At 41.9% G+C, this 22,436-nt stretch overlaps 1 protein-coding gene across 7 annotated transcripts in view; it reads left to right on the forward strand.

Moving 5' to 3' along the window:
• The first annotated feature begins 12,852 nt into the window (after positions 1-12,852).
• Klhl15 (kelch like family member 15) overlaps positions 12,853-22,436 on the forward strand; it is a 53,540-nt gene continuing 43,956 nt past the window's right edge. For 5 of the 7 annotated variants that reach the window (XM_052170987.1, XM_052170988.1, XM_052170983.1 and 2 more), the window contains exons 1-2: positions 13,189-13,372; positions 13,468-13,668. The gene's annotated coding sequence lies outside the window, so the exon portion shown is untranslated. Of the gene's footprint in view, positions 12,901-13,188; positions 13,373-13,467; positions 13,669-20,624; positions 20,676-22,436 lie in introns of those variants that run through there. The other 2 variants (XM_052170986.1, XM_052170985.1) reach the window with 2 other exon arrangements.

Raw genomic sequence — 22,436 nt, forward strand, 5'->3', positions numbered from 1 at the left:
GTAATCCCAGCAGCATTCTGCTGGCAGAGGCAGACAGATCTTTGTGAGGTTGTAGGCCAACCTGGTCTACACAGTGAGTTCCAGGCCAACTGGGGCTACAGCAGGGAAATCTTGTCTCAAAAAAGAAAGAAACAAACAACAACAGCAACAACAACAGCAACAGCAACAACTAAAAATTAAAAAAAATATATTGGGAAAAAAAAGAGCACTTGCTGCTCTTTCAGAGGACCAGAAGTCATTTTGGGCAACTCAAAAACCACCTGTATTTTCAGCTCTAGGGAATCCAATGCCCTCTTCTGGCCTCTGTGGACACGTACACAGGCATCACACACACACACACACACACACACACACACAAGAGAGAGAATTAAATAATTCTCGTCTGTGGACCTGCAATGCCATCAGAGGCTCGAAGAGGACGGAAGGTTGCCAGGAACTGTAGTTACAGGAGGTTGGAAGCTGCCCAGTGTGGGTGTTTGGAACTAGATTCAAGTCCTCTGCAACAGCCATAAGTGTTCTTAACCACTAAGCCATCTTTCCAGCCTCAATGAAAATAAACCTTTAACTTAAAAGGCAGAAACTGGTCTCTAAATTCAAGGCTAACTTGTTAACATAGTGAATCCAGGGTAGCCAGAACTACATAGCGAGACTTTGTTTCAAAAAAAAAAAACTTAAAAAAATTTGTTTTAGGCCCAATAAATAACCCAAGAACCTGCATTCAATCTTATTTGTTTTTTAAAAGATTTATTTATTGTTACATGTAAGTCCACTGTAGCTGTCTTCAGACACACCAGAAGAGGCGTCATATCTCATTACAGATGGTTGTGAGCCACCATGTGGTTGCTGGGATTTGAACTCAGGGCCTTCAGGAGAGCAGTCGGTGCTCTTAAGCGCTGAGCCATCTCTCCAGCCCCTTATTTGTATTTTTAACTATAGTCCCTAAACTCTTACATTTCAAAGAAATTTCTGGGGCCTTTTCCACCTCACTGTGCAACATTACATAACAACTCTTCATTTCTACTTCTCAGCTCAACTCTGTGACTCTGTGTGTGAGTGTGTGTGCCTGCGTGTGTGTGTGTGTGTGTGTGTGTGTGTGTTTCTTCCATATCTGAAATGCAGTACTCATGAATACATGGTTTGTGTTAGAGACTTCTAAAGTGGAGGATTACTTCTCATTAGTTTAGAAGCAGCATTAAATCGGCAGTTCTTTTCAACATTTTCATTTACAAGGGGCATATTACACACTGTCTTTCACAGTGGATACATTCAGTTCAAATGGAAACACTGATTTTTTAAACTGATATCGGACAGTTACCAATTACAGCATTTTTCTATCCTTTTGCACATAGTGTCCTTCCCCCTTCCCTTGCTCTTATCTCAACTAGTGTCTGTGTCTCCTGGATGCTCCCTGTCTTTTCTAGAGGACTCTCCAAGGGTCCATTCTCTGTCTTGCTTGTACTTAGCCCTCTGTTAATCTCCTAAACACCTCTGGAATTTTGAAGCTTCTGAAGCACATTGTAATTCTCATTGACTCATAAAAAGACACATACAAAAATATTTTTTAGAAGATTTTATTTTAGAAGATCATTCCTTTTGATTTGACTTTAAATTTTCTTATTTTATGTATTTATTCAGTGTGTGTGTGTGTGTGTGTGTTTGTCTGTATACAACTAGCCAGAGTTTCTCTCGTTCTACCAAGTGGGTCCCAGGGAATGAATTTGGGTCTTCGGGCTTAGTGGTAAGCACTTTATCTGCTGAACCATCTCTCTGTCCCTGTTTTGGTGTTTAAGACAGGGTCTTATATAGCTCAGGCTGGTTTGAACTTGCTGTTTAGCTGAGGATGACCTTGAATTCCTGATCCTTTTGCTTCTAACTCCCTAGTGTTCATTACTTTTAAATATTTCCATTAGTAGAAGGTATTGTCTATGTTAATGTTTCAAAGTAAGAATATTTAGTTAACATAGCAATAGTCATTGCATTTTGTTTGTTTGTTTGTTTGAAGCAGGGTTTCTCTGTGTAGCCTTGGCTGTCCCGGAACACATTCTGTAGACCAGGCTGGCCTCAAACTCATAGAGATCCAAGCCTGTAAAGCTTAGAAGAGGGCGTCAGATCCCCTGGAGCTGGAGTTACCAGCAGTTCTCAGTCGTGGGAGTGCTGGGAAGTGAGTTAGTCCACGGGAAGATCAGTAATGCTCTTAATCAATGAGCCATTTCTCCGTGCCCTAGTAGCCCTGCCTGCCACCCCCATTTTGAGACTGGATCTCCTGTGGTCCAGACAAGCATTAAACTCACACTATCTACATGATGATGATCTTTCTGCTTTCACCTCCCAAGTGCTGGCATTACAAGTGTGACCCCACCCTACTCTGCATTCCTCCTCCTCCTCTCTCTCTCTCTCTGACTCTGTCTCTTTGTCTCTTTGTCTCTCTCTTTCTCCAACTCTCTCTCTCTCTCTCTCTCTCTCTCTCTGTCTCTCTCTCTCTCTCTCCCTCCCTCCCTCCCTCCCTCCCTCTTTCATGTTCTCATACTGCATCCCAGATCCCAGTCTGGCTTTGAACTCAAGATGATTCTCCTGCCTCAGCATCCACTCAGGCTCTGAACCACCACACTTGTTTTTCCTTTTTGACCCAGCTTGTAGCACACCATGCTTTCTCATCTTTTGAATTTTATTTATTTATCATTGTGTGTATGTAACATGTGTGCATGGGTGTGCATGTGCACATGCGGAAGTCAGAGGGTAGGTTTATGGAATTCTCTTCTACCTTTATATGGGTTCTGGAGCCTGAATTCAAGTTGTCAGCTTTGCCTGGCAAGCACCTTTACTTGTTGAGCCATCTCCTTGGCTCCAGCCTCATTTTTTAGACCAGTTCTTTGTCCTCCTGGATGGCCCTGTACCCTTAGCAGGTCCTTTGACCCAGGCCTTGAACTTTCTCCTTCACTCCCATCTAACTTGTTCCTTCTGAATTCTTCCAGATCTTGGAAAATGATAACCACATTCGCCCACTTGCATGGGTCCTCCTCAGTCTCATCCTTGACTTTCCTTTCCTGTATCCTCCCTGCCCAGAAATGCCCTTGGTTCTCCTCCCCCCCCCCCAGACAGGGTTTCTCTGTGTAGCCCTGGCTGTCCTGGAACTCACTCTGTAGACCAGGCTGGCCTCAAACTCAGAAATCTGCTGCCTCTGCCTCCCAAGTGCTGGGATTAAAGGCGGCCTTCGGTTCTCCTAATCACTCCTCCCATTTCTATGCTTGTCCACTTATTCTGTTCTGTACACTGCAGCCTGAGTGTGTGTGTGTGTGTGTGTGTGTGTGTGTGTTTTGCCTATATGTATGTAATACATGGATGCTCGGTGTTCATGGACCCGGAGTTTCACATAGTTGGGAGCCATCATGTGGACACTGGGATCCAAATCCGGTCCTCTGAAAGAATAACAAGTGCTATCAACCAGTGTCATCTCTTCACCCACCCATGGTATAGGTCTTTACTCCCAGAACTTGGAAGGCAAAGGGAGGAAGATTTCTGTGAGTTTGAGGCCAGCCTGCTCTACATGGAGTGAGACCTTATGTACCCCTCTCAAATTGATGAAATTCAAAAGTATGAAGATAATTTGTTAGTTAGTGTAACCACATGGTACAGTAAGGCCAAGAGGCAACACAGGGCCATCAAGATGACTCAGTAGGTGAGGGTGCCTGCTATCTGGCCTTGATAGTTTGAGTTTCATTTTTCAGATCAACATGGTAAAAGGGTAAAATCAATTTTTGCAAATTGTCTTTTATTTGTTTGTTTTGTTTTGTTTTTATTTTTTCAAGATGAGATCTCACTCTGTAGGTCCTGGAACTCACTATATAGATCAGGGTGGCTTTGACCTCACAGAGGTCCACCTGCCTCTGCCTCCTGAGTGCTGGGATTTTTTTTTTAAAGTTTTTTTCCTTTTTTAAAGATTTATTTATTTATTTTATGTATATGAGTACACTGTAGCTGTACAGATAGTTGTGAGCCATCATGTAGTTGCTGGGAATTGAACGATTTATCTATTGTTATATAAGTCCACTGTAGCTGTCTTCAGACACACCAGAAGAGGGCGTCAGATCTTATTATGGATGGTTGTGAGCCACCATGTAGTTGCTGGGATTTGAACTCAGGACCTTTGGAAGAGCAGTCAGTGTTCTTAACTGCTGAGCCATCTCACCAGCCCCTGAGTGCTCGGATTAAAGGCACAAATTGTCTTCTAGTCCCCACATAGTCACCCTAGCTCATGTACCTCCTACCCACCACATAAGTAAGTTAGAATGTAATTTTAAAAATCTCCCAGCCATAATCAGAGATGCTTCCCTTTCCAGTTGTGCCAGCCATGCCTCCATGCAATGGGGCTGTGGGCACGCCTGGAGACCATTTTCTTTTCTTTTCTTTCTTTTTCTTTCTTTCTTTCTTTCTTTCTTTCTTTCTTTCTTTCTTTCTGTCTGTCTGTCTGTCTGTCTTTCTTTCTGTCTGTCTGTCTTTCTTTCTGTCTGTCTGTCTGTCTTTCTTTCTGTCTTTCTTTCTTTCTGTCTGTCTTTCTTTCTTTCTTTTGGATTTGTTTTTCCGAGACAGGGTTTCTCTGTGTAGCCCTGGCTGTCCTGGAACTCACTCTGTAGACCAGGCTGGCCTCGAACTCAGAAATCCGCCTGCCTCTGCCTCCCAGAGTGCTGGGATTACAGGCGTGTGCCACCACTGCCCCGAGCAATAGAAATCTTAACTAAGACAACAATGAAAGGTGGTTGGTGAATGCAGACACACATGTGTTTGCTCAAGGTGCTGAGAATAAGTGATAGGTGAGTGCTTGGCTCTCATCTAGACATTTAGGTTATCCTCTCTAAGGATGCAATTCCCGAAGCTAAGGGAAGGGCCGTGTAAGTTATACTGTCTTTTAGGTGTGACACAGCCAATGCAGTCTGGACCTCACTGCAGCTGTGCACAATGAGCCTAGATAAGATTAGACCTATCAACGGTCAATTATGGATTGGGTAGGGAGGGGCTCACAGATCCCTACCTCTTCCTGCTAAACTATTGGCTATTGATGAACTCTGGGAGAGGGAAAATCATTGTCTTCAATTGTGGACCCTTTGGTGAGCCTATCAGGCTCCAGTGTTTAGTTTCAAACCCATAGAATTATTCACAGATGGCTCTGACAAAAATGAATCTCATAAAAAATGAGGAATGAATGTGAAGACTTGTGGGGAGGGGGATGATAAAGGTTGGGGATATTGCCTATTCTGTGAGCACTGAGAGTCCTCCATGGAGACCCCACCGCTGGAGACCTCCGGCTGCCAGGTTCTACATCCATACTACTCTGGCAGTCAGGCCTGACCTCTCAAGGAACATGAGTGGCCGGCCCCTGAGGAGTTTCAATGCCCAGGCCCTGCCCCCTAGACTTTGATAAGGGTTGTAACCTTCCCAAAATTCCCAGACCCTCTAGGGAGGAGAGTGACCAGGCCCTGCCCTGCAGGAGAAAAAAAGCCCAATAGCAGAGACCCTATATAATGACTGTCTTCTGCTCAGTTCTCTGCTGCTTTCCCCAAGAGCAGAGGAAGGCACCCTTCCTTCTGTGGTTTTTGTGTGAGGTTTGTTTCGTGGTGTATAGTTCTTTCTGCCTCAGAGCTGTAACAGGGGAGATTAAAATTATTGGAATGTCTTTTATACATATATGAAATTGTCAAAAAATTCAAGCTGAATAAATGGAAAGAGAGAGAGAGGGAGAGAGAGAGAGAGAGAGAGAGAGAGACAGAGACAGAGACAGAGACAGAGACAGAGGCTATGTCTGTGGTCTTCTGCTCCTTTCCTCTCTCCCTTTCTCCTGGCCTGCATTTCACCCTATTCCCCTATTAGCAGTTGCTGAAAGAGCTTCTGCTTCTCCTGGTCTGGATGATGCCTTGTGGGTGCCTTATTTACTCTCTCTCTCTCTCTCTCTCTCTCTCTCCCCCCCCACCCCTGTCCTTCTGGACTGGACTACTTACAGATTTCCCCCTTTGAGAAGTTTTGCTCAATCCTGCAAATCCTGGGTTCCATGAGAATACTCCAATGCCAGCTAAAACTGTGGTCTGAGGCAACTCTGAACATTTTTGCATCCCGATGGCTGTCTACAGGGGCTGTATAGTTATTCTAAAAAGTGCTAGATCATTAGCTTCTTAGAGTTTAAAGGATGGAAATGAGAGAGGGCAGTTTATGTGACTCAGTAGTAGAGCCTTTACCTAGCAAGGGCCTGGATTCATTCTCCAGCCTCTTCCTCATGCCCTCTCCCCCCCTCCCCTAAGCTAGGTTGTATTTTAAGGGTAGAATTTAAAAGTGAATTATTTGATTTTAGAATGTCATGCTGAATTTTCTTTCCTTGTGATGTAAATTTGTTAATTCATTTTCCTTGGATAGCTCCCTATACTTTTAAAAATTTTTTGGGTTATTTTTGGGTTTTTGAGACAGGGTTTCTCTGTGTAGCCCTGGCTGTCCTGGAACTCACTCTGTAGACCGGGCTGGCCTCGAACTCACAAATCCACCTGCCTCCCAAGTACTGGGGTTACAGGCGTGCACGACTGCTGCCCAGTGCTCCCTATACTTTTGAAATAATGCAATATATATGGTTTAGACTATTTCTCGAGGGTGCACAGATCATGCTGGTCATTCTGGTCATGAAAAGTCATTTTCCTTGGATAGCTCCCTATACTTTTAAAAATTTTTTGGGTTATTTTTGGGTTTTTGAGACAGGGTTTCTCTGTGTAGCCCTGGCTGTCCTGGAACTCACTCTGTAGACCGGGCTGGCCTCGAACTCACAAATCCACCTGCCTCCCAAGTACTGGGATTACAGGCATGCACGACTGCTGCCCAGTGCTCCCTATACTTTTGAAATAATGCAATATATATGGTTTAGACTATTTCTCGAGGGTGCACAGATCATGCTGGTCATTCTGGTCATGAAAAGTTAAGTCAAGTTACTGATTTATTTTCCTTGAGTAGCTCCTAGTGTTTTTGAACTAATACAATATACACACTCTTGGGGGAGACGGTTACTTTGATCATGATGAGTCATTCTGGCTTTGCAACTATGAGCTACTAATTTGTTTTGTTGGTGGAAAATCTATATTCCTGAAAAACAGCAAGGTTCATACTCAAAGTGATAGGTTTCTCCAATTACAAAATGAATCAATTGAAGCTGAACCAGAAGTCGTAAAGTCAGGCAGCTCTTCGGATGAATTCACTGATCTCACAGGTTAAGGCCAGGGATGTCATCGCCCAGGCTAAAGCAAGAGGGGTTTATGGGTTTTGGAGGTGAGTACTTTGATCTAGGGGATGGGATTATGCCCATACAAAGTAAAGAAGCTGAGCCTCTGGGTGGGTAGCTGGAAATGCAGAGACAAGGAGAGATGACTTGTGGTTCAGTTCTCTTCTTCTTTTTTAAAGATTTATTTATATGTAAGTACACTGTAGCTGTCTTCAGACACCCCAGAAGAGGGCGTCAGATCTCTTTAGGGATGATTGTGAGCCACCATGTGGGTGCTGGGATTTGAATTCAGGACCTCTGGAAGAGCAGTCAGTGCTCTTACCCACTGAGCCATCTCTCCAGCCCCTGAGTTCTCTTCTTGCAGGCTGGGTTGGGGAGTGGGGAAGAGGAACAAATGAGGGTTTTTAGCTTGTGCAGGGGATGAGCAGGGGTTTCAAGCACTAACACTTAACTGCTGCTTTTCAGTACTGTCTTTGTACTCAGGATCCTTTCTTGTGTTTAAGGACTTGGCATTACTCCATCTAGATCCTAGGGAGGGATTATAGGCTGCTTCCTGAGATGAGAGAATACAGGGAAGCCATGATCCTCACAAAGACTACAGATTTGACATACGGGATGAGCAGTGAGGGAAATCGCTTGTGTAGACATCTCCAGAAGCCTTGGGCTATTTATTTATTTATTGCTCTTAAAGTTGATTTCATTTATTTTTTTCTTTTTTTAAAATTAGGTATGTGTATATGTATGTGTGTGTATATATATATATATATATATATATATATATATATATATATATATATATATTGGATTTGGTTTTTTCGAGACAGGGTTTCTCTGTGTAGCCCTGGCTGCCTGGCTGTCCTAGAACTCACTCTGTAGACCAAGCTGGCCTTGAACTCAGAAATCTGCCTGCCTCTGCCTCCCAGAGTGCTGGGATTACAGGTATGCGCTACCACCACCCAACTTAGGTATATTCTTTATTTATATTTCAAATGTTGTCCCCTTTCCTGGTCTGCCTCCCCAGAAAAACCCATTAGCCATCTCCCCCAATCAACCCCTACCCCTACCCCCAGCCCCTCCCCCACACACCCACACCCTGTCACCCCCTGCTTCCCTGTCCTGGTGTTCCTCTACACTAGGCATTAAGTCTTTCCAGGACCAAGGGCCTCTGCCTTGGGCTATTTAAAGGGATGGAATGATTACCTTACAATTTTCACTTTTCCTAGAAAAGTGAGTCAGGTTCTTGAATTAAGAGGTAGGCAGAGTTGAAGTAATTAAGAGAAGTGATGACGACCAGAAGGCCAGAGGAAATAGAAAAAAGTTAAGAGGCCACAGCCGAGATGCTTAAACACTAATCAGGAATCTTCCAGTGTTTATATGCATACCAATTTACCATGAGTCATGCATCATAAGAGCTCAGTGTATTCTTTTGATTTCACTGACTCAAATTCTGCATCTCTTGCCCCAGCCGTGTTAGTTCTTATAATGCATGTACACACTACCACTGTAGGCGTTTAACTTCTTAAAACATAAAACATAAAACAAAACAAAACAAAACAAAGGACCTAGGTAGAGACTGCCTTCTAATTCCAGACCTAGTTTCTAGCATGGCTTAGCACTGCCAGACAGCCAGACATCAACAGACTGATTAATGTGTATTGTATTCTTAAACACTTGGCTAGAGAGCTAAGAAAAGACAAAACGGGCTGGGCACTCACACCTGTGATCCTAGTACTTGGGAAGCAGAGGCAGCTTTGAATTGCTTTTTGGGCTCTCTTCCAGGATGAAGGAACTCCAATTACTTTCCAACATGATGAGAAAAGTGCAGTCATGGGTTGTCTAAGGATGTTGTTTCAGGGCTAAAGCTCTAACTCAGTTGGTAGAACACTTGGCTTACGTGCGTGAGGTTCTGGGTTCAATCCCTGACATCTGAAGAATGTTAGGCCAGCACTCCACCAGTGGTTGGCACCCCGAGGGTCGTGAGGGTAGCAAATCAGACATTTACATTATGAGTCATTACAGTAGCAAAATTACAGTTAAGAAGTAGCAAAGAAAAGAATTGTATTGTTTGGAGTCACCACAGCATGAGGAACTACACTAAAGGGCTGTGGCATTCGGAAGGGGGAGAGCCACTGCACTTCACACCACTGTAATTCCAGCACCGAGGAGGTGGGCGAACGGGGATCACAGACATTCTTGGCTGAATAATGTGTTCAAGACCATCCTGGGATAATTAAAAGTCTGTCTCAAAAAAAAAAAAAGTTAGATCCAGTGACAAGTCTCAGCAGTTAAAGGCACTCGCTACCAAGTGTGACAACCTGAATCTGACAACCTAAGTTCAATTCCCTGCACCAACATGGTGGAAAGAGGAACCCAACTCTTGCAAGTTGTCTGATCTCTATGGCTCCCTTCCCATAAAGCAAGGGGGGTTATGGGTTTTGGAAGTGAATACTTTGAGCTAGGGGCTGGGATTATGCCCATATAAATGTAAAATAGATGGATAGATAGGATATAGTTTCAATCAATTACAGACTGCACTTATGGTTCTCAAAAGATTATAATGGAACTGAAAAATCCCCACTACCTACTAATGTCACAGCTATCTTAACACTAGAGTGCAACACATTACTCCTTTTGTGGTTGTTTCTGGTATAAAGAAACCTACTGCAATGCCAGTCATAGCAAACCATGGTACCAAGAAAAACTATAGTTTTTTTTTTTGTTTTTTTTTTTTCAGATAAGGTTTCACTAGGTAGCCCCTGGCTGGCCTGGAACTATGTAGATGAGGCTGTCCTTACATTCACAAAGATCTACCTGCCTCTGCCTTACTGGGATTAAAGGTGTACACCCTCACATTAGGTGTCTATCTAGTTTTGCCTAACCGTAAAATTGCCTGCTTATTCGTTTCTCAGAACGTATCACTGTTGTTAAGCAATGCCTGCTGTAAGTGAAAACAGGAATTACTGCAGCAGGTGTCAGTTTATTTAGATAAAGGGGTTTTATTTTCTTGGGCATTCCAATCTTAGACCATTGTATATATAATGCAGTACTTGACAAAACAGTGAGGGTTTAGGTTTCATCCCTAGGGAGAGAGAAGTGAAAACTGGTATCATCTACATTGATTTTGAAAAACTCTGTATGTATATGATGGCTATACCTCAGCATATATGTAGAAGTCAGAGGACAACCTGTAGAGTCCATTCCCAAGTTCCACTTTTATGTGGGTTCTGGGGGATTATGTGGCAAGCACCTATCCTGACTCAGCATCATTTATTAAGGATAGCTTTGAAGCAGAGGTGCTCTACATAGTAAACATGCATATAGATGGATAGAAAGACACAATACAAGAAAGTGGACAGATGCTCAGTGGTATATGCTGTTCTTGCAGATGCTTGGGCTTAGTCTTAGCACCCATATGGTAGCTCCACATAACTTCAGTTCCAGGGGATATGATACCCTCTTCTAGACACCAGGCACACAGCAGGTGCACATACACACTAACAGCCAAACACTCATACATATTGGCAGAAAAAGCCCTCACTTTCAGAAACAGGAAAGTAGTTTTGAAAAAGTCTTTGGGCAGAGCAACAGAACAAAATGCCAGATGAGATTATACGATGCCATAAAATGTGTATACTGATCATAATCCTTTGTGACACCACTCAACTGTTACACATATTACGCATGACACACAAACATGTCAGTTTTCCAAATCAGAAACAGAAAGAAGCCTCTAGACAGATTACTCACTCATGTTAATGTATAGCTTAAAATGCATGTCTCTTAATATAAAAAAATTCAACTCTTTTAGCTTTCTATTTATGGCATATAAAACTTATAAAGTTCAGACAGCAAATGTATGTAATTGCAAGTTAATTTTATAGTTTAATTTTTAAATTTCTTGTTTTAAGGTAATAAATTCTGGGGTAGTCATGCAGTAACATATAAAGACAGCAAACTAGAATTTAAAATCTTGTTACTACCTTTTGTTTATGTGTGTATGTGTGCAGGCATGATATGTGTCAAGGTCAGAGAACAACTTGTGAGTAAAGACAGTTCTCTCTTCCACTCTGTAGATCCTGAGGCTAGAACTCTGGTTGTCAGGCTTGGTGGCAAGCACCCTTACCTGCTGAGCCACCTCACTGGCCCAATAAGCTAGGATTTAAAAATAACCAACACAAATAAAGGCATTAAAGGAGCTATTGGAAAAGACAGAATAAGCGAAACAAGTTGCGAACTTTCAGTGTTTAAGTCAGAAAAGAGATTATTTCCTATTTCCAAAATAGTAATTATTTTTGCAACGAAGTAGTGTACTTCAACAAAACAATACACGATGTGCTACCATGGCCTCTTGGGAAATGTGGCATTTTAATCAAGTTTGTTAGAAAGATACTGATTGCTTTTAGTCAGTCTCTTGAAAAGTACATCAGGATATTCATTTAGAGTGAAATGGAGATGTGGGGGTGGGGGATGGGCTTTGATGGTGGAGCTAGAGATAGGGGAAGCAAAAAGATCTGTTAAGATCAGAAATGGTTAACGGGTACCTTAATTTTTAACTGGCCGTAGCACCAGGGGCTTCATCTGTGTATTTGTCACCTACAGCTTCCTTACAGAGATGTATAATAAATTTACAAGTCTTAGAGTGTATTTCCATATTCTTAAATCAAGTAAGGGTAGTATTTAAAAAGCCATGACCAACGGGGCGGTGGTGGTAAAAAGCCATTACCCACGCCTGTAATCCCTGCACTTGGGAGGCAGAGGCTGGCGGATTTCTGAGTTCGAGACCAGCTTGGTCTACAGAGTGAGTTCCAGGACAGTCAGGGCTATACAGAGAAACCCTGTCTCGGAAAAAACCAAATCACCACCCCCCCCCCCGAAAACCAAAACAACAACAACAAAAAGACCATGATCTAGAATTATAGAGCATATTTGTAAAACAAATAGACCCCTCCCCAAGGAACAACAGAAATTGGTGCCTTCTGTATTTTCGTTCTTGCCTATTTTGGTGCAAAACAAACCGGCCTTTTTAGACCGTATTTTTCTAGCTCTGGTGAAGATATGCCATTTTCGATGACTTTTTTCATCTCTGGGAAATGTACATGTGAAACATGTAATTGCTATGCAATAAGCCAAGTGGAACCGTGACGCAGTGATTCATTGCAAATTGCCTTACAAAAATGATGCCATTTGGCGTTGATCTAGTCACTTTTATAACAGGTACCTTTGGCAAAAAAACTCTCCTCATCCAACGGTGTGCAAGATGCAAAACTGGAATTTTCCGGGTTTCCTAGCCCTCAACTTGCGCACAATGTGTTCACTGCAGCATCACGGGGCCCACCTCCCGGGCAGGCGGAGTGACCCTGGCTCCGGGGGAAATGCAGAGCCGAGTCTCTCTAGCCCCGACGGCAGTGCTCTGAGGGGAAACCTCATCGGATTCCTTCTGCAGGGCTCCGCTACCTCTTTTCCCTCGTGCCCCTACCCCGACCCGCCACCCCCGCCCCCGCTACAGTAGCAGGCCCGTCTCTGGGGCAATGCGAGCAGCTGGCATGGGACAACCCTCCCTCTACCCGGTTCCCACACCAGCTCCCGTTCCGTGGCGCCGGAAGTGACGAGCCTGGGCTGAAAGATGGCGGCATTGGCGCTCGACCAGGGGGAAGGTAAACACCCGCCAGGCGGCGCGCTGGCCCCCACGGGGCGCCTTCAGGGGCTAAGGGGGCCGCCCGGGCCTGCTCTCTAACCCATGGCTTCCCGTTCTTGCTCTCTCTCTTGGAGAGGCTTGCTTCCGCGTCCTAGAGACCCTGGCCCGGGCCCCTAGCCGGTGGGCCCCGCCTCCCTGGGCGGGCCCCGGGCGGCTCCCCGCGGCCCGCAGGGGGGCGCGAGGCCCGGAGAGGCCCCTGGCTCTTGGCCCCCCACGCCCCGCCCCTTTCCCGCCCCTTTCCCGCTTTCCTCCACCCCCGGCGTGGGTGATCCCGAGGCTCGGCGCGCTTTGGGGCAGAAACCCGGAGACGCCGTCGCCTATGTCGTTACCGCTGGCGTTTCTATTGCCCTCGGCCCCCTTAGCAGACCCCCAGTTCGTGGCCCTAAGTCGGCTCTCCCGCCGAGCCCCGTGGAGTGCAGCGACGTCCCTCGGTATTGGCAAGGCTGGGCCCCGGCCCCGACGCCGCGCGCATCACGCCTAGCTAAACTGTTTGGACTCGCCACTCAACCGCTGTCTTCTTTCCCAGGACTGCTTCTAAGGGGGCCTCGAGCTTGCAAGCTCGCCCCGCGCCGGAGCGCTCCGACCCGGCCAGGGAGCGGCCCCTTGTAGAGGTCCGAGGAGCCTATCGCGGTCCATTCCGGCGCCCGACCCTCCCACCGTTCTGCCACTGGCCCACTTCTTCCTGATGCAGACTGCCGTCCACTAGAGGCTGGACAGGACCCCCGAGGTGCGTATCTGCCCCAGGTCGCCGGCCTGCGGAGCCCAGGCTTTGCCCACGGCCCCAAGGAAGGCACGGGTTCCGTGGTCCTCACCTCACTGTCTTCACTCAAACATTTTGTAGATCCTGGGAGCTAATTTGTCTTTGAGTTTACTTAAATTGTTTGAAATGTAAATTTTTTTCTGGTTGTGGGGGGGGGGGGGAGAGGCGGAAAAAAAGGAAGAAGCATAATTCAGCCATTTTTTGCAGCATAGAGCTGCAGGTACCATGATTATTCCCCCCCCCCCCACCGGTTCCTTCCCTTTAAAAATCCTGTTTGTGCCTGAAATAGAACTATGCAAAATGTGCGGCATAATGCGTGGAATCAGAATGTCTGGGTCCGACTGGGTGACTGAGAAAATCTCGTACTGAGGAAATCTCGTACGGAGCCTCAGTTTCTTATCTATGCAATGTAGTCAATAATAGCCGCATCAGAAAGGTAGTGAGGACTGTATGAGGTCATATATATGAAAATAATCTATAGCTGTAAAGTGTTGTAGAAAATGTAAGGTCATTTCTTTAGGTAACCTTTGCTTGGGTGGTTAATGTGGCTAACTGTTGCTGCCTCTTAATTTCTGTATTATAAGTAAATAAGGGAGAGCAGGACAGTGCAGTGATGGATAGCTGTTTAATAGTCAGTGTTGGTTGGCCTTCCCCTACAAAATTCGAACTGCTTATTTAAATAACGGTATCCTTTAATTCAAATTTAATGTTACTATAGGGCTTTTCATCTTTCTAGGCCTCTCAGCCCCATTTCTTATTCAGAATATTTAACACCTTGTATTTATTTAGTCTTTTTTCCCCAGAGGTTCACTTCCTTTGTCAATCTGATTTACTGTTGTCATTTTAAAAGTGTTTTTTTTTTTTTTTTTTTTTTTTTAGTGTATAGGATTTAATTTCAGTGCTTGCTTTCATATCTACAGAACAGGATGACTAAATGCTTCTATTTGAAAATGGGTTTTGAAGAGCTTACGCATGCATTCATGTTTCTCTAATGCTCAATAGATCTAGAAATGTACAGGGAATTTCAACTTTTTAGCACTTAATGAATGCAATATTTGTGGAATTCAATTCTCATTTTTAATCATAGCACTTAGTAGGTGCTTTGAGTCCCAGTTCGTCAGTGGTAAACAATGTTAATTAATATTCTTTACTACCTGTTAATTGGCAAAAAAATAAGATAAGTAAATATTTGTGGCTCGAAAATAGAATTTACTTTCTAGAATTTCAAAACTGTAGAATGTTTTGGCTTACAATAGTCAATTAAAAGTGAAAGGAGCATTTTGGAGTATATTATTTTTAGTCGTTAAAATTTTTTTTTCTGAGGAGATGTTAAAATTTTAATTCCCTGGTCCAATGCCAGTGGTCTTTCACAGTATGCTTGTGTGTTTTGTAAAAAGACAGAGTAATGTAAGATCAGCAGGATTAAGTTGGAAAAAGAACTGCCAGCCTTAAAGTGTCTGCTTTTATATATTTTGGGTTTATCCCTAATTCTGAAGGTAATTTTTGCCGATCACTACTTTATTGGGCATTTCTTTCTTTCTTTCTTTCTTTCTTTCTTTCTTTCTTTCTTTCTTTTTTTGGATTTTTTTTTTTTTTTCGAGACAGGGTTTCTCTGTATAGCCCTGGCTGTCCTGGAACTCACTTAGTAGACCAGGCTGGCCTCGAACTCTGCCTGTCTCTGCCTCTCAGAGTGCTGGGATTACAGGCATGGACCATACAGTCTGGCTGGGTCCGGCTTTTATTCGGCATTTCTGAGTTTGACCTCTGCCTTGCTGTGGGGTATCATGGAACCAAGGCTGGCTTGACGGACTTCAAGGCTGTTCAGAAGCTGGGCTTTATACTTGGTTTAACGATGTATGGAAACCAGCATTGTACAATATAAATGGTAAAATTTGTGCTAATAATTTAAAATTTTAATTTCTCTTTACTTAGGACAACGTATACCAGCAAGTAAAAACAGATCATGACAAGTCAAGAGTGATGGGAGAAAGGAAAAGATGTTATATTTAGTACCTTTAACAGTTTCCCCCTGATTTTGATCCTGTCTCTATGATGTTGGTGGCCCATTGTCAAGTTTGGGGACTGAATGTTACATGAGGACAATGACTCTTGGTCTGGGTGGGGGATTAATTTGTTGTCAGACATTTCCTCAAAACTAGAGTGCTATATAGCTCATTTGGGCTTTTTTAAAATTGAAGAACAACAAAAACTGGCCATTGGTGAGGGCTTGTAGAAGTAGTGCTTTATTAGGAAGGGGTAAAACTCAGAAGACCGTAGCTCCATAATTTGATTTCATAACCTTAGGCCAGTAACTTAACCTCATAGTTTGGATTTTTCATCTTTAAATTGAAAGTGGTTATAGAACATGGAAGTTTGTGAAGTAAATTTGTCTGTGCATCAGGTATTTACTAAGCATTTACTATGTACCACACACTGTTCTAGGTGCTGAAGACTCAAGTTAGTGTTCATAGTTTTAACAAGGGTTTGCTTGTTTTGTTTTAGATTCTCCTCTCCCCCAGTCTTTCACTATAAGCCAGGTTTGACTTAAACTTGGGATTATCCTTGTGCCTCAGCCTCCCATATACTGGGATTATAGGCACATGTAACTGTGCCTAGCACAAAAAGTTAAAAGTTTGGTAGCCCATTTCTACTGTTCTAGTACTATGAGGTGGAGACAGTAGGATCATTTCAGAACCTTCGTCAGCAGAGACAGTCTGGAAATAGGAGACCCTGTCTCAAAACAAATTACTTCAGCATTTAAATATAGGGAAAAAAATAAAGCAGAGAGTAGAGATGTAGATTCTTTGTAGATTCTGTAGAGGGGTTTTATAATTTTTATTTAATTTTTGTTTGTTTGCTTTTTTTGAGACAGGGCTTCTCTGTGTAGCGTTGGCTGTCTTGGAACTCACTGTGTAGACCAGGCTGGCCTGGAAGTCACAGAAATCCACCTGCTCCTACCTCCTGAGTGCTGAGAATAAAGGTGTGTGCCACCAAGCCCATTGGGTTCATTTATTTTAAGACAGGTTTGGGAAAAGGTCTCAATGAGTTGACTCTTCTCTAGTGATCTAAAAAGGGACTCATAGATACCTGGGTACAGTGATCCTAGCCAGAGAGGGACAACAAGTGGAGTGAGACTGATTTTCTAGGAACAGCAGCAACAAAAAGTGAGGGAGGGAGAGGGGAGGGATGGAAAGAGAGAGGGGAGAGAAGGAGAGGGAGATGGGGAGAGAGTGGGGGAGAGGGAGTCTATGTAGTTGAAGGGGCTTATCATTGCCATTTTAGGAACCATTGGAAAGCCTCTTTTAAGTCATTTCTGCCCTAGGTACACCTTGTATTACTGTTGGCATAAAAGTAGATAACCATGGGGCTGGAGAAATGGCTTAGTGGTTAAGAGCACTGATTGCTCTTCTAGAGGCGCTGGGTTCAATTCCCACAATTCATGTGGCAGCTCTCACCCACCTGTAGTTCCAGATGATTGTAAACACTCATGGACACTAGGCACTTAACATGGTACACAGCTAAACATCCATACACATAATAAAATATTAAGAAAATTTAGGCCGGGCAATGGTGGCGCACACCTGTAATCCCAGCACTTGGGAGGCAGAGGCAGGGGGTCTACAGAGTGAGTTCCAGGATAGCCAGGGCTACACAGAGAAACCCTGTCTCAAAAATCCAAATCCAACAACAACAACAACAACAAAAAAAAAACCAAAAAAGAAAATTTAATGCATAGATGATGTTTTAAATCTGAAGGTCCCCTAGATCTTTAATTCAAACACGTGAGAGGCAAAGACGCCTCTCTGAGTTAAGGCTCTCCAGTGCTACAAAGTGAGAAACCCTGTCTCAAAATAAACAGTGTGCTGCCCCTACCCCCAATAAAATATAAGTAGATGCCTTATGTTTTTGTTGATTTCCTTTGTATGTTTGAGACAAGGTTTCTATATAGCCCTGGCTGTCCTGGAACTCACTCTGTAGACCAGGCTGGCCCCATGCTTACAGAGATCTGCCTGCCTCTGCCTCTCAGGTAGGATCGTCAGACTTGGCACCGGGCTTCTTTGCTCACTGAGCCATCTCACTGGCTGTAGGATCCTTTAAAAAAATTACCATTCTCTGTCTGTCTATTGTAGATTCTCATTGAGCTTTAAGGATCTCACGTTAAAGAGAAAAGGAAGCTTACTCAGTGGGTGAAGGTGGTTGCAGCCAAACAGGATGACTTGAGTGTTATCCCTGGGACCCACATGGCTGAATAATTGAAACAAATAAGAACGGATAGAAAAAAGTCTCTTTTGTCCTTGATAATATTTTTGAATTCAGTTAATACTCATTGTGGACTTGCAGGAAATCTGTATTATAACAGCAGGAGCTTCCAAAAGATTCATGTTAGTTATATAATTCTTGGGGGAGAATGGAAATGCTAACAGTATATGATTTGTGATTTCGTGTTAAAATGCAGCTTAGAAGATTTGGGATTTTATTTCCCAAATGAGACTGTTCCTAGAATTCTCACTGGATGCACTCTCTGAAGGCCAGGGAGGCTGTTTGCCATGACGTCACTCTTGGGCTACTTCTTATAGGAAAGGAAGATTAAAGATGGAAAATAGCATTGAAACAGGTGTTTTTTTTTCTTAGTTTTTTACATTACAGGATGACTAAATGCTAAACATGCCTGTGAAGTAAACTAATTTGGATCATAGGTGCAGTCTTACTAGTTCTTTCTTAGTAGCTTAAGTCATCACTTGCAGTTTAGTACTGAGCTATAAAAATATTTTGATGACAAGAGTTTCACTATCAAACAAATACACAGTCCTTTCTCCCACATTTCAGCTGTGTTCTTTCCAGATTTGGGTAGTAGTATGTATTTGAGGGTAAAAGGAATGCTTCTTAGAGCTCAAAAACAAACAAATGAACAAACAAACAAAACCAAAAAAACCCTCCAAAACATATTTTGAGAAGTTGGCTGCTTTGAGATTGTTGAATTTAAAATTAATGGATAGGTTATAGAAATTGTGTGAGATTTTATGATTTGGAAATTAATTCAATTTTTTTAAATAGTAAGCTTCCCAGTTCAATATGCAAGTATGGTAGTTACTTCATAGGTGTCATTTTTAGTAGAACAATTCAATGGTGCAGGCAGTATGGAAATATTTACAGTTTTCATTAAGGATAAACAGTAACTGAGTCTAGCTTTTATACTGAACAGCTTACAGTTTTGTATGAGTTTTCAGGCAGCTTTAGGAGGAATATGAAAGCAATTACTCTGTATGCCACAAACATGGAAGTTTGTTGATTTTGAAAGATCTATTTAGTTGTCTAGAATTTTGCCTTTAAATCATAACTAGAAGGGAAGCATTTAATTTCTGTGCCTAATTTTCTTCCAATTTTACCCCCACCAGACTTCTTTCTTTACTGGTCACTGGAGAATTTGAATTGTTAGAAATTTCAGTGATATAAATAGCTGTAATAGTCTTCCAAGGCACTTGCTCTTGTGTTTTCTCTCTCTCTCTCTCTCTCTCTCTCTCTCTCTCTCTCTCTCTCTCCTCCCCCATCTCTCCCCTTTCTCATGTGTATGTTTGCATGGGTGCATGCTTTGTGTGGTCAATTATCTTATTTTCCTTTATATTTCTTAGAATTTATTTAAATTCTAAAGAAGTATGGTTTATGTGGGTTGTATTGATTTATGTAGAAACCAATACTAGGGAATTTTAAAATACTCGTAATTCTTTGGAAAAGTAACCTGGGCTATAGAGTGAGTCCCTATCTCAAAACACACAAAACAAAAATCCTTGATAGATTATTTTGCTGACCATATTTTTACAAATCTTTCTGTAACATTTGGTCTTATAGCAAATATGGCAGGTATTCACATTCTTAATACTCATTAAGTGAAAACATCTGAAAATCAGAAAGTAAAGGTGACTTGGGAGGCAGAGGCAGGTGGATTTCTGAGTTGGAGGCCAGCCTTGTCTACAGAGTGAGTTCAAGGACAGCCAGGGCTATACAGAGAAACCCTGCCTCAAGAAAAAAAACAAAAGGGAAAGGTAAGTTTTTGGTTTTTGAGAGGGGCTCTGAGTACTGAATTTAGGAAACTCAGGCTTGCTAGGTAAGTGTGGTACCTCTGAGCTACATTCCTAGTCTTTGTTTATTTCTAAATAACAGCCATAGCCCTTTCTTCAGGGCTTTCTAAGTATTTTGAGAATAATTTTGACCTTGGCAAGTCCTTTCAGGTGACTATGATTTTAGTTCTCTTTAGATTATATATTCATAATATATTCATATGCTCAAAGACATGAATCATTGTTTCTCCTACCCTACCTGTGTGTGTGTGTGTGTGTGTGTGTGTATTATGTATGTATGTGTATGTACTGGGGATTGAGCTCTGAATCTAGGGCCTTCTACGACTGAGGTATGGACTCTCTAGTCAGCTTCCTTCCCCCATTCTTTGTCAGTGCCAAGTTGACAAAACAAGATACATTGTTCAGTATTTCTTTCCTTGTGATTTAGGTTCATTCATCTTTTGGGAAAAAATTATTTTAAATTCTGAAGGCCAAGTATAGAATATGTACACATTAGGTTTATAAGCCATAATTTCCCCTCATCTGAAGATACATTATGAGAAATGAGTTTGTGTGTTAGTAATAATTTTCTCAAAAGCCCCTTTTTAATTGGATTTTTTCCCAGTCCTCATTGATCATAGAGTTAAATAGTTGAGTTTTGTATTATACTTCTTATAATTATTACTTTCTTTCTAAAATTGGTATAGTTCTGTAGAGAATTTTATATAAGATTTTTTATCTTTTTTACAGTCTTAAATTTGCTTTTCCTAATTATTTTTAATTTATGTAAATGTATGTTTTTGTATTATAATTTTTTTGTTTGAGTTTAAACCTTGCCATTCTAAGTCTTTTTTTTTTCCTTTGTAGTGTCCAGGGTATGGATTGTGAACAAGTTGGTTTTGTTTCACGTGTTTATTTGTAAGTTGGTTATTTGATGCCTTAAATGTCGAGATTATAAACCTATGCTGTATAGTAGAATATGTCAGATACAAAATGCCAAATTTTGTTAGCCATAGGTTTTTTTAATGATGAGAGAAACAGGTAAAATTATTTTTTAGATTCTTTTAAATTATTTATTTTAAAAATCTTAATCTCATCTTTTTAAAAGTTTTTATTATTATTTAATGTATATGAGTACACTGTAGTTGTCTGTCTTCAGACACACCAGAAGAGGGCATCAGATCCCATTATGGATGGTTGTGAGCCACCATGTGGTTGCTGGAAATTGAACTCAGAATCTTTCTTTAGAAGAGCAGTCAGTGCTCTTAACTGCTGAACCATCTCTCCATCCCCCTTAAAATGTCCTTCTTTTATGCCCTTTTTCCCTTGTATTATTAAGGTATGTACCCTCTCCTTTTAACACTTAACTAGATGTGTGATCTTGAATAATGTCTGTTCATCTATAAAACTTAGTGTCTTAATCTATTAAGTAAGTTATAGTTGATCTGGGTTCTGAGCAGATGGGCCATGATTCAAAGTGTTGTTGCTAAGGTTTCCATGAGGTTAGCAGGATTACATTTATTATTCAATTTCTAAGTAAAAGTGTCAAGTTTACTAGTGGTACCAAGAGAAAGGATGCAGTACTAATAGTGTACTTCAGAGCCATGTATCATGCTAAGTGCTATATATGCATTAAGTCTTTTAATTCTCAGAGCATCTGATAATGTAGATTCTATTACTATTAGTACCCTCATTTTACAGATGAAAACATTAGGCCACAGAGAAGCTAAATAGCTTGCTCTAAGGTCACAGAGCTAGTTGAGGTAGAATTACGATTTGATGTCTTCAGCGAGACTCTAGATCTGACTTTGACTCATGCTTTCATTGAGAGACTGTATGGTGGCATCAGTTCATCATGGACTATTTCATAGCTTTCTACTTCTATACATGCTTTCCATACAAGTGTAAGCTATGGATTCTGGCCTAAAGTTGTTAATCTTACTGTTAAGTGCATTGAGTGGAAAAGAAATTACTGCATATTCCCTAGTTATGAAAAATTACTTTGAAGTTGATTTAGATCTTGTATTTAGATTATGTATCTTGATGTAAATTTAAAGTATTTAAATTTTTTTGCTTGCTTGTTTGTTTAGTTTTTTGAGATTGGGTTTCTCTGGGCAGCCCTGGCTGTCTAAGAACTTGCTCTGTAGAACAGATTGTCATTGAATTTAGAGATTACCTGCCTCTGCCTCCCAAGTGCTGGTATTAAAGGTGTGAGGAACCACTACCCAACTTTAGTTTTAATATGTATGTAAGAACATTGAGTATCTATACAGTCATATAAAAAGCAGAAAATCAAATGAGAATATTATGCCTCAAAAGTTCAGAGATTATATCTAATGTTCTCTATTTCTTTCTTACGCTCTTTTACAGAGACAGAAGGCTAAGAAATCTTAAGTAACTAACAGATATTTCTGTTCTAAGACTGTTATTTAGGACCCTTTGCTATAAGTAGAAGTTAGCTCAGGTAATAACAAGGGAGACTATTTTAAGAACACAAAGATTTATTTCAGATCTAGATCTGGGGACTGGAAAATGAAGGTATTCTTGTGTAGGCAGTCTTCTTTCTCAGTTGACTCAATTTCTGTGATAATTAGGCCACAAGTGGATGCCTATAGCTGCTCTTTGAAATGTTTAATTCTAGTAATACATAGTCAGCATACATCCCTTCTTTCCTTTCTC

This window comes from Apodemus sylvaticus, chromosome X (genome assembly GCF_947179515.1).
Source record: "Apodemus sylvaticus chromosome X, mApoSyl1.1, whole genome shotgun sequence".
NCBI classification, from domain to species: Eukaryota; Metazoa; Chordata; class Mammalia; order Rodentia; family Muridae; genus Apodemus; species Apodemus sylvaticus.